The sequence below is a fragment of the Ambystoma mexicanum genome, chromosome 1p (genome assembly GCF_040938575.1).
Source record: "Ambystoma mexicanum isolate Mex_15411 chromosome 1p, UKY_AmexF1_1, whole genome shotgun sequence".
Classification (NCBI taxonomy): domain Eukaryota; kingdom Metazoa; phylum Chordata; class Amphibia; order Caudata; family Ambystomatidae; genus Ambystoma; species Ambystoma mexicanum.
The window spans coordinates 1,268,113,702-1,268,129,344 of NC_090921.1; the positions used below are offsets into that span (position 1 = coordinate 1,268,113,702).

The 15,643-nt window shown below is 54.4% G+C and overlaps 1 protein-coding gene across 2 annotated transcripts in view; it reads right to left on the reverse strand.

Moving 5' to 3' along the window:
• Positions 1–15,643, reverse strand: part of EMC10 (ER membrane protein complex subunit 10) — a 282,747-nt gene that overhangs the window by 50,331 nt on the left and 216,773 nt on the right. The window lies entirely within an intron of this gene.

Genomic DNA, 15,643 nt, shown 5'->3' on the forward strand with positions numbered 1-15,643 from the left:
TTTCAAGATGAGGGTCTTGAGCTCCTTCCTGAACTGTAGAAGCGAGGAGGCGAGTCGGATGTTGATGGGGAGGTGTTTCAGAGTCTTGGGGCATAGACAGAGAAGGCTTGCCTTCTGTTTTTTTTCCTTCCTGAACCAGCGTAGTCCATGTCCGCACATGTCCTTACTTTTGGTGAATCGTGCGCCTCCAGAGATGCCAAGCTTCTCCGTGAGGTAGCTTGAGGACTTTAGGGTGACAGCCTTGTAGAGGATGCAGCAGGATTTGATGATGATATGGGCTTGCAGCAGGAGCCAGTGAAGTTCGACGAGTGTCGGGTGAGGTGGTTGAATTTGTGGCATCCTTTGATGAGCCATGCTGCAGCATGCAGGACACATCTTGGGGGAGCCAGGGTAGTCGCTGGAAGGCCTTTCAAAAGGGCATTCCCACTATCCATGTGGTAGAGAACCGAGGATTGGACAGCAGATCTGAAGTTGTTTTCTGGGATAAAGGGCTTGATTTTCTGCAGGAAAGAAAGTTGCTACCAAGCCGTTTGTGTCTTCTTTGCTATGTGCTGTTGTTTGAAAGATTATTCCAGATGATCTAGGGCTTGCTATGGATTTCCTGCATAACATTCTTAGTCATTGCTTTTAAATAGGTTTTCCTGAAACCTTTTGAGGGCTTCAGGAGATCAAACCATCAGTGGTTTAACAGGGTACCCATCAAGTTTGTCCAAAGCTATAATGGCTGGGTGACAGAGAAATCAAGCTTTTACTCTTAGGAGAGGGATAGGATGGCATCAAGTAAAATTAGAAACACCCCCTGTACACCTCCCCACCGAGGAACATATATTGGTAAAATACAGTCAAATGTGGACTATAAGCAGGCAAAAACACAGCATGCATAGAAAAACAGTAATGGGTTGCAATGTTCACAACTCCATTCAAAAGCTGTTGAGAAAGGCAATTGCCCACATTGAAATGAGTGAGAAAGAAGGGTAATAAAGCAGAATGACTCTATAGTCATAAATCAGGTAAATAATAACAAGAAACATACAGTGCTGGCTCTATAAATGACAGTTCACTCATAATCCCAACAGTAACAAACAGATAATTGTAGGTATAGTGTAGTTACAGTAGGACATGGGCTGTGAGGGACCAGTAGTAATTTACCACTCAGAAATTAACAACCCAAGATCAACAATGTTAAAAATTCCCCAATTGCCCTGAAAACTTGAAGATCCCAAGGAGAAATATCTATCCATCATTACAGGTAAATATCACTTTTACAGAGTTTCAAAGGTGTCCCTTTAGGATCAATGTGCTCAACCCACTAGGTCTTACATGGTCATAGGAAAAAGGTTAGTAATGTGTAGTTCCTACAGGTGCAGGAGAAACAGCAAACACCCAGTTGGGTAGTTTTGGGGCGACCCAAAGAAGAGTTACTGATCATGATCTCAGACCCAGAGGATGGCTGCAGTGTGTGACTTCCACTCACATGCATAGTGCAGATGAGTTCCAGCGGGTACAACAAACCTCTACAACCATAGCCAGGAGGACGGGGCCCGTTACTGGATTGGACAGGGGACACCTACTCACAGACGTGGCAGTACTGGAAGCTGCACAGGGAGCGCAGGTAGGTTATGGTATCTGGATTGAGTCCTAGTAGTGCTTGCGCACCGGTTAGTAGAAGTATCTCCAGAGGCCACAGTCAGGATGACAAACGCACAAACAGCAGGCATCCTGTGAAGACGAAGACCAATGGTGATGGGAGTACAACATCAGCGATGGAGATGACGAAGGGGACCCAGCAAGGGTAAAGGCAGCTCTTGGGAGAATAAAGGGTGCAGACAATCAGCATAGACAATGCCATGGAGGACGGCTGCAGAAGGCCACCTAAGAGTCCTACAAAGGGCTCCGGTGAGAAGCACCACAGAAGTCCAGCAAGGGCAAGAAGGATTTAATAGTGTATCAGCCCATATCAAAACAGCAATTTTATCACATTTGGTAAACAGTCGTTTTTGGCACATTTTTGCAGCATTTCTTTTAGTGGGGTGGGGTAAGGGATTATATAGTTATGATTTTAAGGGTAGGGGGGAGGATGGGGAGGTGTGTAGGAGGGCAGGGGGTATGAGGCAAAACGGACACTGCAACTAGGTGTCCCAGATCCTTCTAGAGAGACCCCAAGAGGTACCTTGGCACTTGCATCTGCTCAGCCAGGTGTCTCATAGTAAACAATAGGCTTGTGACAACGCCTCACATCTCAAGTTGGGAAGTGGGGACCACGGGGGCCAGACAAAACCAACCGCTACATGAAGTCATACCCTTAGGTGGCATATGGCAGATCATACCGTGCCATTCCCCCATAGAGAGGCAAAGGGAGTTATCACAAGTTGGGCAGTATCCCGGCTGTAAATCCGCCAGGATACCGCCCAACACAATTAGTGTTACCGCAACTTGGTCCGGCGCCATTAACACCGGATCCCAAGTTGCAGTGGTGTGGTAAGTGACCATTTATTCTGGGTCCACTGGACCCAAATGGGGCCTTTTTGCTGTTATTACCACAGTGCTAATAACGCTGCAGTAATTGCTCTGAATGTGTGAGGAAAGTCGCCGGAATTACCCCCAGAGCTGGAGGTGAATCCCCAACTTGAGCAGTAATCGCGTTACCGCTGCGTTTGTACCACTGCGCCCAAATTGTGATGCGGCCCAAAGTGTTTTCCATATATGCACATGCACACAGATAGCAAGCACAGTCCAATAAACAGTAAAGGAGAGAGATGCTGGGCATGTGCTCACAGTCCACAGACCACTGCTTACAACCCAGCCTTGATGAGGAAGGCATCTCTGACTGAGGACAGCCAGCCTCACTGAGGCAAGTGACAAGCTGGGAAGGGAGGGGAATATTGTAGAATCAGGCAGCCACCATGACAAGGCCCAACAATTGCAGAATCACAGCCCAGTCATGTATACTTCGCCCTGTGGAGCTGCAGGCCAAGCATTAATGATTAGAGATTCCTTAGCTTCACCTGGGGATGGAGCAGGGATTGAATGACATTGTTGAGACATAATTTCATGTTGGGGAATTCTTTTTTACCCTTCTTATTTTTTTGGACATCTGACCTATTTCTACTGGAGTCCCTCTGCCACTGCAGCCCTTTTTGATTCGTCAGTATATGGTCCTGGGTTGCCCGGATAGGATCCAGGTCAGGAATGCCTCACAAGCATCCTGTTTGTGTCCTATAAGGATTACATCACCTCACATTGGTTTTAGGGAGTAGGCCGGTTGCAGCTGTAATAGCTTTTGGTTTCATCAGGGGTGCAAGACTACGTACTGTATGGTAGCTTAATGTACCTTTTTGGTAGCTATTTTTTTACTAATGTATTTGTTGGAATCCTGATCCCAGCCATTTTCTTTTACAGGCTTCCATTGTTCAGAAGAAACAAAAGGCAAGTCTAAAATGCCTGTTGTGCACGTGGGCACATGAGAGCTTAGCCATAACCCTCTAAAGGTGGTTTAAAGTGCTGACCTAGACAAGCTCTGAGCTTGCTATTTCACAACCTGGGGAATAGGGGAGGGAGGTGTCATGGGTGATCGCCTGTATCAGGAGACAACCAGATTGGTTGATCACCAAACCCTTTTTTAATCCCAGTAGCTGCTCTATCGTAGCTTATGGTGTTTACTTCTAAATATGCACCTGTGGGGTCGAACTGAGACATACCTTGCTTTTCCCCATACACACAATCCACTTATTGATTTTTATCCCATTGGTTCCTGTGGGGAAATTGTACTCCCCTGCCCCAGGAAATGTATCCTGCATCAATCTTAGTTCCTTGAGTATTAGGCCAAAATAATGGAATTTTAGCTTGCACCTGTTTTTCCGTACTGCATTTTCAAGTCACTTCTGCAATTGTGAATACCAGATTACAATGTAAATATGTATAGTGACACTATCAACTGGTCTCTGAAAGTGCTCTCAGCCTAAATGCATCCTGTGTTATGGTGGCTTCTGGCTCTGTCAGAATTGCCCCCCGCCTTTTCTGGGTGCTACATTGGCTGTAATACAGACATCTGTCTTTTTCCAAATGCACTAAACGTTTAGAGTATTGCTTACGTTTGGCATTTGGGTTCTGTAATGACTATTAATACTGTGCGTAAATGTCTGGTTCCACTCTCATCCCAGCATGCGACATTTTATGTAATGTGCCCATCGTAGATAAAGGACTACATCATAGCACGGGAATGGGTTATCACAATACTAGATAGTATCGAAGTTACTCACGTAGCTTCTGACGATATGGAGTTGCCTCTGTTCGAAGAGGTTGGTATGTCTCCCTCCAGTCACTAGAGAGGCCAATGATTGGACTCACAGAGACCGGAGGGCGGTATCCACGGGAAACCCTCAGGGGAAGAAAACCCGCCGTAGAGATGCCTTCACGGTGTCCAATGTTTTTCTGCAGAGTTGAAGGTAAAATGGATTCCTTCCGTGAGTATAATCCACAGCGGCTGCAAACAGCAACAAAGAAGCGGAGACGGAATCCTTCCGTGATAATAATCCGCAGCGGTTGCAAGCGGAAAAAGTAGGAATGAGCCAGACAGGAGCAGGATGGCACCAGAGTACCGTGGAGGAAAGAAGCAGGGTAGCACTGCAAAGAGCGCTAAGGAAAGAAAGGAGGATGTAACGGAGAAGGCAAGGTAAGAAGAGAAAGTAAAATAGGGGCGTAGCGTAATAGCACACAAGGTAGCAAGTAGCGACGCGCAGTTCAGAAGGAACTAACAGGGTAATTCATAGAATTTCACAGAAAAGTGTCGCAAGCGGCTGGCGCAGAGTGTCCGCGTGCGATTGTCTGCGCCAGGCACGTGCGCTAAAACCGATTTCCGCGCACAGCGTATTCATGGATTTCAGGCTCCCAAACCAGCCGTGGCGCAGAGTATCGCAGCGACCCTGCAGCAGCGCCAGTAACGCCCCCAAGAACGCCCTCGCGCAAGGAAAAGCCATCAAAATCGCTAAATCATCGCAAAGGGCTGCGCTAACCCTGGACCAGTCTACAGGGCTGCCAAACAAGGAACGCAAAGCGGGTAACGTGCATATCAGGGGTACGCGTGAAGTTATACACGCGATTAGCCAGGGTACGTGTATTACAGGGGTGCGCGGGAATTATCACACGCGATTTGGCTTGGTACGTGTATTACAGGGGTGCGTGGGAAGTTCTACACGCGATTGGCCAGGGTACGTGTATTACAGGGGTACGTGGGAATTATCACACGCGATTTGGCTGGGTACGTGTATTACAGGGGTACACGGGAAGTTCTACACGCGATTCGGCTGGGTACGTGTATTACAGGGGTGCGCGGGAATTCTCGCATGCGATTTGGCCAGGTACGTGTATTACAGGGGTGCGCGGGAATTATCACACGCGATTTGGCCTGGTACGTGTATTACAGGGGTGCGTGGGAAGTTCTACACGCGATTGGCCAGGGTACGTGTATTACAGGGGTTCGCGGGAATTCTCACATGCGATTTGGCCAGGTACGTGTATTACAGGGGTGTGCGGGAATTATCACACGCAATTAGGCTGGGTGGGTCCTCACAGGTGTTCCCTGTACACCCTCCACGGCCCCTGCAGGCAGCCCACAAAACAGGGGACTACCCTGCACACCTGCTCATGTCCCCCTGCACCCCCACCCCCCAGCAGTGCAGGGGCAGCCTCCACCAGGCCCCCACCCATGTCTCCCAACACCCCCACCCCCCAGCAGTGCAGGGGCAGCCTCCACCAGGCCCCCACCCATGTCCCCCATCACCCCCACCCCCCAGCAGTGCAGGGGCACCCTCCACCAGGCCCCCACTCATGACCCCCATCACCCCCACCCCCCCGCCACCAGGGGCACCCTCCACCAGGCCCCCACTCATGTCTCCCACCACCCCCACCCCCCAGCATCCAGGGGCACCCTCCACCAGGCCCCCACTCATGTCTCCCACCACCCCCACCCCCCAGCATCCAGGGGCACCCTCCACCAGGCCCCCACCCATGTCTCCCACCACCACCACCCCACAGCCACCAGGGGCACCCTCCACCAGGCCCCCACCCATGTCTCCCACCACCACCACCCCCAGCAACCAGGGGCACCTTCCACCAGGCCCCCACCCATGTCCCCTATCACCCCCACCCCCCAGCAGTGCAGGGGCAGCCTCCAACAGGCCCCCACTCATGTCCCCTATCACCCCCAACCCCCAGCCACCAGGGGCACCCTCCACCAGGCCCCCATCCATGTCTCCCACCACCCCCACCCCCCAGCAGTGCAGGGGCACCCTTCACAAGGCCCCCATCCATGTCTCCCACCACCCCCACCCCCCAGCCACCAGGGGCACCCTCCACCAGGCCCCCATCCATGTCTCCCACCACCCCCACCCCCCAGCAGTGCAGGGGCACCCTCCACCAGGCCCCCACTCATGTCCCCTATCACCCCCACCCCCCAGCCACCAGGGGCACCCTCCACCAGGCCCCCACCCATGTCTCCCACCACCCCCACCCCCCAGCCACCAGGGGCACCCTCCACCAGCCCCCCACTCATGTCACCCACCACCCCCACCCCCCTGCCACCAGGGTCACCCTCCAGCAGGCCCCCACTCATGTCACCCACCACCCCCACCCCCCTGCCACCAGGGTCACCCTTCAGCAGGCCCCCACTCATGTCACCCACCCCCCAGCCACCAGGGTCACCCTCCACCAGGCCCCCACTCATGTCTCCCACCACCCCCACCCCCCAGCCACCAGGGGCACCCTCCACCAGGCCCCCACCCATGTCTCCCACCACCCCCACCCCCCAGCCACCAGGGGCACCCTCCACCAGGCCCCCACCCATGTCTCCCACCATCACCACCCCCCAGCCACCAGGGGCACCCTCCACCAGGCCCCCACCCATGTCCCCTATCACCCCCACCCCCCAGCAGTGCAGGGGCACCCTCCACCAGGCCCCCACTCATGTCTCCCACCACCCCCACCCCCCAGCATCCAGGGGCACCCTCCACCAGGCCCCCACTCATGTCTCCCACCCCCCCAACCCCCCAGCAGTGCAGGGGCAGCCTCCACCAGGCCCCCACTCATGTCCCCCATCACCCCCACCCCCCCGCCACCAGGGGCACCCTCCACCAGGCCCCCACTCATGTCTCCCACCACCCCCACCCCCCAGCAGTGCAGGGGCAGCCTCCACCAGGCCCCTACTCCTGTCCCCTATCACCCCCACCCCCCAGCCACCAGGGGCACCCTCCACCAGGCCCCCATTCATGTCTCCCACCACCCCCACCCCCCAGCAGTGCAGGGGCACCCTCCACCAGGCCCCCACTCATGTCCCCTATCACCCCCACCCCCCAGCAGTGCAGGGGCACCCTCCACCAGGCCCCCACTCATGTCTCCCACCACCCCCACCCCCCAGCCACCAGGGGCACCCTCCACCAGGCCCCCCACCCATGTCTCCCACCACCCCCACCCCCCCAGCAGTGCAGGGGCAGCAGGCAGTCAGGCAGCAGCAGGTGGGAGCGTGCTCGGGGCTCTGGGGGGCAGTAGTTCGGCCTTCCGGGCAGGAGCGTGGTATTCCGTGTGCGTACGCGTGGCCAGCTTGGTACGGAGTGATTTGGCACGTGAAAATCCTGCACGTCAGCGTGAAAACCGAGGAAAGGCCCTCAGCGCGTAAGCGCGTCTGTGACGTGACCCGCACGGGTGTTTCCCACACAGCACGTGATGACAGAGCACACGTGGAAAGACTGCACGTCAGAGTGTAATCGCGTGTGATTGGTGGAAATGGCCCTACACGCAGAAGTGACAAAGCGTGTAATTGGTGGAAATGGCCCTACACGCAGAAGTGACAAAGCGTGTAATTGGTGGAAATGGCCCTAGCGCGTACACGCAGCGTAAGTGACGCTGGACGTGTGGCCCTGTATAAAAGGTACGTGTAGAACACGTTTTCCTTGTACGTGCTTTTCGTGGAGAGCGAGTGGGTGAATTCTGTACTTCTTGTCGTTTCACACGCGATTTACTTCACGGCGTTTTAAGTTCGTATTCCCTGTTACCTCTGACAGCTTTTTCTCTTTTTTCGCTTTTACTGGTTTACCTGGGCCTGTTCCCTCAAACAGTGTTCCCTTCTACTGTTGTCCTGTCTCCTCAGACAGCGTACAAATCTTCTTTTGGCGGGGGTGTTGCCAACCAAACGTGCTCCTTTTACACGCTCGTTTACCAGGCAGACGGTGAGTCACGCACGTATCTAACATCTGTGCTTGCCCCGTGTGTAGCCTACCCCTTCAGAGGTCATTCTAGGCTGCGTGTGACACGCATACGTTCATTCTTGTGTTACTGGGTGCCACAGCGTAGTGCAGGTTTTTCTTTCTGCACATGTGGTCTAGGAGGGGTTGCGTGCACGTCATCTCCCTTTATTGGGGCTCCTGTGCGTAGCGTGACCCGTCATCTTTCCCCAGGGGTTACAATCAGCCTTGCAAGAGCACTAGGGTACAATTACCATCTGGTACCCAACCCCTTTGACCCCCAATTGGCCAGGACAATAGTTTACAGCCACTCCCATACGCACATTTACATCAGTGCCATGGCTGGGAGGCGAGGATTCCGTAAGGGTGGCAAAGGTGGAAGAGCCACAAGTGGTGGCCGTGGTGGATCCGGTAGGGGACGTGGTCGTTACTTGCAGGGTGAGCCTGTCCCCCCATGTGTGGAGGACCAGTCAAGGGCACCCATAATCCTCCCCCCCCCCCTCCCGTTGAGGCTGATGTGGCTGACACCATCCATGCTCAGCCCTTGTTGGACCAGCCCATTGTGGCACCAGATCTGGCTGACTCCATGGCTGACTTCCAGGTCAGCAGGCCTAGGACACGTGCGCTGGTGCACGTTGATGTCACCATGCCACGTGCATCTGGGCCAGCAAGGTCATCTGCTGCACCAAGGAGGCAGGGCGGAGAGGCTGCAGGGGCAGCTGCGGCTCCATCCACCCCAGCCCTCACACACCCAGCCAGGACAGTGTCGGTCCTAGTCCATGCTGCTGACATTCCCCCTGACACCATCACACTAGAGCCAATGCCTGCACCAACTCCCATGCTGAGTGTGCAATCTCACACTCCTGATACAGAGTCCACCAGGGCTCCTGCCCCTAGTGTCCAGAGCGGCGCAGGACACTCAGGATCACCACCACCTTCCAAGCGGAAGAGGAAGAGTGCTCGTCCGGCACAGGCTGATGCCCCAGACAGGGCTACACAGTCCGGCCCGTCCAGGAAGCCCAGCTTCACGGATGACGAACTGAATGCACTTGTCGAGTATGTGTCCAGACATGACAACGAGATGGTCATTGTTGCAGGATCCAAGACCACACCTGCACAACGCCAGGCACACTGGCAGACCGTTGCGGACATCGTAAGTGCCCTTGGAATCGTGAGGCGCACAGCCAATGATTGCTATAAGCGCTGGAACGACCTAAAGCGCAGGGCAAAGAGTAAGCTGGCCTCAAGTCATGCCGCAACTCTAGTGACTGGAGGTGGGTCTCCAGTAGTAGACATGGAACTCACTCCACATGAGTCAGTCGCTGGGACCTACGTCACGGAGGAACAGATCCAAGGCGTGGGAGATCTGGCCGATTACGAGGCATTGTCCGGTGAGTGCACATGCATGTGTGTGTCATCCATGTGCATGGTGTGTGTGTGTGAGGGCTTCCGTTTGTGTGCCAGGTGAGAGTGTGTGCGCCTGAGTCGTATGGGTCAGCCATGTGCTTCATGCAATACTTCCTGCGCAGCTGCATTTGGCCATAGCAGTATCCCTTCTGCCAACAGTAGACATCTAGCCCAACTGCACGCCAGTTGCCCTTGAAGTGTCACCTTGCCACAACATAGTTGCTTATTTTTCACTGTTCATTCAGTCAGATTGTTTGCATTCCACCACTTTTACTAGGCATGTCGCTGTCCACTAGTCACATGTCTGACATGGCTATGGTAAAGTGGAGTGACTTTGTTACCTGGATATCATTTGTACACACATGTCCCTGTGCAATTGGACCATTTCAGACTGGCAGCTCCAGGTGAAAAATCTGACCTGTTAGAATTAGAAAAGCGATTACATGCGGGAACTGGACTGAATGAATAGGTGCTGCCCTCCTCTCCATCTTCACTCAATAGCAATGGTACATGCCATCTGTGTGATGGCATGTGTCACCTGGCAATCACAGGCCAATGTGTGATGCCACTGCCAGGCAGCATGCAGAAAATGTGTTCATCTTCCATCTTGGTGTCATCAGTGTGTGCCATTTGCCTGCACTTCATACGCAGTGAGGGTGCATGCATGGGAGGGTTTTAGTCACGTGGGACATGTGTCAATCAAGTACTGGTTCTCTTGCTTCTCAGCCCTCATTGTGTGCCATGGTGCTAATGCCTGTTTCCATTTCTTTGTTTTCATGTCTTTGCAGGGGAAGACGCACCTGATACTGCTGGGGTTGTGGAGATGGTGCAGACCCAGGAGGGGTCCGAGGGCCGACCAACCACCAGTGAGGGACGTGGTGTGGTGGTGGGGGAGAACCCACAAGTGCTGCAGGTCGTGCTCTCAAGGGGTGTCTCTGGCTGCACCTCCCCCGAGCTGTACTCAGGTGTTGATTCGGATGAGACCTACGTGCCGTCGCAGGTGAGTGTTCCAGGGAGGGATTCTGTTCTGTCTCACCCACCTGCACCAGGGTCAGAACCCTCCATGGGGATGTCAGTGTTGGCAGCTACGCCTTCGGTGGTTACGGATGCAGGGTCACACTCCGCGACATCTGATCCTGTTCCTGGGCCAGCAGATCAGAGGGGGAATGCAGTCCTGCAGCCTCAGGCAGTGCCGGCACAGCAAGGCGCAGTTCGCCTTGCCCCAGACAGGTGTGGTGCCCGCCGACGTGGTGGCCGTACGCCACCCGGCAATACCGCATGGGAGCAATCCATTTACGGAATGGAAACCCAACAGGCTGCATCATCCGAGATGATGGCTCAGGCCATGGATAGGGTGGCCACTTCCATTGTCCCCCCAGAAAGGCTGATGGAGCGACTAGAGCAGGCAACCGACTCCATCTGCCAGTCACACAGGGAGGACATGTTGGGGTCCAACAGGGACAGGCGGGCGGCACTGGCGACTCTGCAGGAGGCCATCTCCATTGAGTCCCAGGGCCACAGGGAAGCCCTGAGGCAGGAGCTCCTTCACCTCAGGACGACTCTTGTTGAGCTTGAGGCTTCAACACACCAAATGACAGAACAGCAGCTGGAGCGTCTCACCCGTACGCTCTCAGCTGAGATGCAGGCAACGAGGGCGGAGGTCCGGGCATCCCGTGAGTTGTTGCATGGGGACCTCCGCACACTCATCCTCCAGAACCAGACCTACCACACCCGCATGCTTGCAGCCATGGAGGAGCAGACTAGGACCTTGCGTGGGCTGCCTCCCATAGTGCAACCACCTCTCGGATGCAGCTGCACAGGGTGATAATAGCGACAGCAGTGATACTCCCACAACAGGGTAGCCGTGTGGGCCATGAGCCCATGGAGGTGTTATTTTCCCAGGATCCACGCAGGTGGGTACTGGTGTGCATCCTGTCCTCGGACCTCCTGGGTGGCCTCCCCAACCCCCCCGGGCCCATCAATGGCCATTTTTGATTGTTTCTTATTTTCATTTTTATTTTGATTTATTTTATTCCCTACTTTTTTGGGACGATTTGTTGGCTTCCGTGGTTCCTGTGGGCATACGCTGCATTGTGGCTGGGCACATGCAGGCTTGTAATGTATTTGGTTCAGATGCTTGGGTTTGAGTCACACACACCCCTCCTGCTTCCCGTTTCCATGGGCTTGCAAAGGGTGTGCCCAAGTGACAGTGAATTACACAGTGACGTTGGACTCCCATGAGCTGTGTGGGCAGTCTGTAGTCAATACTGTGTATACATTCCTAGTGCATATTGCTGTTGTGTTGTACACTGCATGTTGCATTGATGTGTAACTCATCTTCTGTGTCTACCTCCCAATTTGCAGGTCCCTTCCTCATGTCTACACAAGGACCTCTAGTCTGGAGATGGGGTCCATGTTGGCAGCAGTGCACCTACAACTCTACATGGCGCCAACACTGCACAGTTGGTAGTGGTGGGAGTGCAGGCATTTCCAGGTGGTGAGACTACTAATATGTAACATTTGTGATGTCATGTTAATGGTAGTACGTGCTCAAGTATGTTGTTGGTCCGGCATTGCTGTGAGCATTTCAGGTGTTGCAGGTTTCTAATAGGGACACTGTACATAGTGACACTAGTGTCATGTTGTGGGGATTACTTTGTTTACCTGCAATTAGCATGACATGGCACGGTGTGTCGTGTGGCGGTGCTGGGGTTGGGTTGGCTGACATGGCACTGTCCTCTTGTTGCATTTTGCAAGTGGGTATTCATTTTAGCTGCTTGAATGTGTAACTTCACAAAACTGCATTGGTGGGGTCTGTGTGGGTAGGGATGCACACATTGTGACACTTCCAGGTGAACAATCTCAGGCTGATATGGTATTCACGGTTCATTCTCCAGACATTCAGGATCAGTGTCAGGTTGAGTCATCATTGATTGTCAGATGGAATGTGCCAGGGCAGTGTGCACTCCACAGGGGTGTGATTTCTATGTGAAGTTATTAGCCACTAGCTGTGTACGGGCTGCCTCCCCCCGTGCCCTTTCCCCTCCCATGCGCAGCGGCTGTGCATGTGGTTGGGGATGTGGGGCCACCACCATGTCCACGGCCAGGCCCCGGCGTGTTGCAACGTTGTGCAGGACACATGCTGCCACTATGATCCTGCACACTACTGGGGGAGCGTATAACAGCTGCCCGCCAGAACGGTCAAGGGAGCGAAAGCGTGACTTTAGCACTCCGAATGTGCGCTCCACTATGCCCCGGGTCGTAATGTGGGCTGTGTTATATCTTACCTCGGGTGGCGTGGTGGGGTTCCGAATTGGCGTCATCATGTGGGGGCTGAGAGGGTAGGCACTGTCCCCTGTGGAGGTGGTGATTGGTATCATTGGTGGGGTTGTGACCTTGCTCAGTATCCAACATGCATGCATGTGCAGTGGCATACATACTCACCAAGCAGCCATGTATCGCCATGCCGCCCAGCTTCTAGGTCCCGGCTTAGGGTGGACATTCGGTAAATGAAGCTGTCGTGGGTGGACCCGGGATAGTTGGCATATACTGAGGTGATGATTCCCTTGGCATTACATGCTACCTGCACGTTGATGGAATGCCAGTGCTTGCGGTTCCTATAGATGTGCTCAGATGCCCTGGGGGGACGTAGAGCCACATGGGTGCAGTCGATGGCACCTAGCACTTTGGGGAATCGTGCCACACCGTAAAAATCCAGGGCGGCAGCATGCCTTTCTGCAGGTGTTCTGGGCAGGTATATGTGCCTGCGGACTGATGGGCATGCAGTGATGATGTTCAAGACCTGGTGTAGGCAGCGTGACTGGGTGGCCTGTGACACCCCACCCACTATGGCACTTGTCCGCTGAAATGATCCAGTGGCTAAGAAGTGCAGTACATTGAGGACCTTCTCCAGGGGGCTGAGTGCTTGGGAGCACAGGGTGGGTGATGTGAGGTCATCCTCCCACTCACTCACCAGGTCCAGTATAATGTGTGGTGGAAACCTGTACCTCCCATACACCTGGTCATCAGGCATCCCGAAAAGGCTGGTTCTGGGTGTGAATATTCTGGCCCTGACTATCCTCCTCCTCCTCCTTTGGTAGCCCACTGCCACTGCTGCTAGGAATGGTATGTTCATCCTGGCATCTGAGCTTGTTATTGTTAAAGTGCACAAATTTATGCTTTGCGCGTGTTCTAGGCGAGCGTGTGACCCGCGCACCCCTGGAATCCAGTTCCCAGTCCAATAGCGTGTGGAAATTCACACGCACCACGGGATACAGGTTCGCTGACGTACTTGCGTGTGTAAGTGCCCGCGCACCCATGAAATACACGTACATAGGCCAATCGCGTGTACGCGCACTTTTGTCCAATTACACGCGATGACACTCTGACGTGCAGTATTTCCACGTGTGCTCCGTCATCACATGCTGAGTGGGGAACACCCGTGCGGGTCACGTCACAGACGCGCTTACGCGCTGAGGGACTCTGGTCCAATAGAATCGCGTATGCGTGCTGACGCGCTTACGCGCTAAGGGCCTTTCCTCGGATTTCACGCTGACGTGCAGGATTTTCACGTGCCAAATCACTCCGTATCAAGCTGGCCACGCGAAAACACACGGAAGACCACGCTCCTGCCCAGAAGGCCGAGTTACTGCCCCCCAGTGCCCCGAGCAGCCTCCCACGTGCCATCTGCTGCTGCCTGCCTGCCTGCCTGCTGCCACCGTGCCCTGCCATTTGGTGCCTGCACATCAGCCATCTGCAGGGGTCCAGTTGCTGTGTCCACCCCTGCTGGAACTGAAGACTCCCGACTGGGATTACATCGCTCCACAGCCCAGCCCCAGGACCCAGTTGCCCACCCACACCTGCCTCTGGGGTTGCCATGTCGGGCACTTCCACATCTGGCACCAGTGGCAACCCCAGGCCAGAGGGGCACAAGCTTCACTGCCACCGAAGTTGGTGTCCTGGTGGAGCATGTCCTGGGGCAGTATGATGCCCTCTTTGGATCGTCCCGCGCCAGCAAGGAAGGACGGGAGAGGATCTGGGCCGACTGTGTGGTTGCCATCAACGCGGAGGGGGTGGCAACCCGCAACGTCCTGAAGATCAAGAAGCGCTGGGAGGACTTGAGGTCCAGGACCCTTGTGAAGGCCCGGCGCCTCATGGAGGGGGACCGGGGCCGCATGAGTTCCATCCAGATGAGGGTCCTGGAACGCGTACGCCCAGCGCTCCACGCCCAGATCCTTGAGAGGGAGGCCCGTCTGGAGTTGAGCGGTAAGTGTCCAAGCATTACTGTGTGAGACAGGGCATGTTGCGGTGTGCTGGTTCTATGATACTTGCCTGTATGTGTGCCATAGGCCATGTATGCATGTATGTGTGCAGGGACATCATGGTAATGCATGTGCGACCAGTGATGTGTGACCCACATGGTTGTTGCATGTGTTCAAATGCCGCATGGGGAGCCCTATGCAGATTTTGAACATGAGAGCATGCCAGTCTCTGTACCTGGACACGAGTGGGGGTGAGGGATGGGTGCTGATGCCAGGTACATATATGGTCGCCATGTCTGTGTGCCTGACCTGCGTGTCTGTGACTTGTGCATGCCATGGATGCATGACACATGTGTGTGACAATGCACAAATTCAGTGAAGCAGCCAAATTACCCTTGTATCCGCTGTGTTTGGTGTGTTTGGGGCCAGATGGATGTGACTGAGGTGAAGTGTGTGCATGTGATAGGCATGAGCCATGATGCATGTGAGTTACATATCATTGAATGTTTCAAGAGTCCATTGGACATGCATGGAAATGTCCATGGCATGCACCATGCCTGTTACTGTGTGTGTTTTGCCTGGACTGACCCATGTGTTGTGTAGGGACATGATGGAAGTGTACTTTGACAGTGGTGCTCATCTGCTATTGCTTCCTGTCTAGGGGACCATTGTACAGTGCCCTGAAGCTTGTGTTCTTTGTCTCCCTCTACGCATCGGCTAGTGAAGAAGAGGGCGGAGACG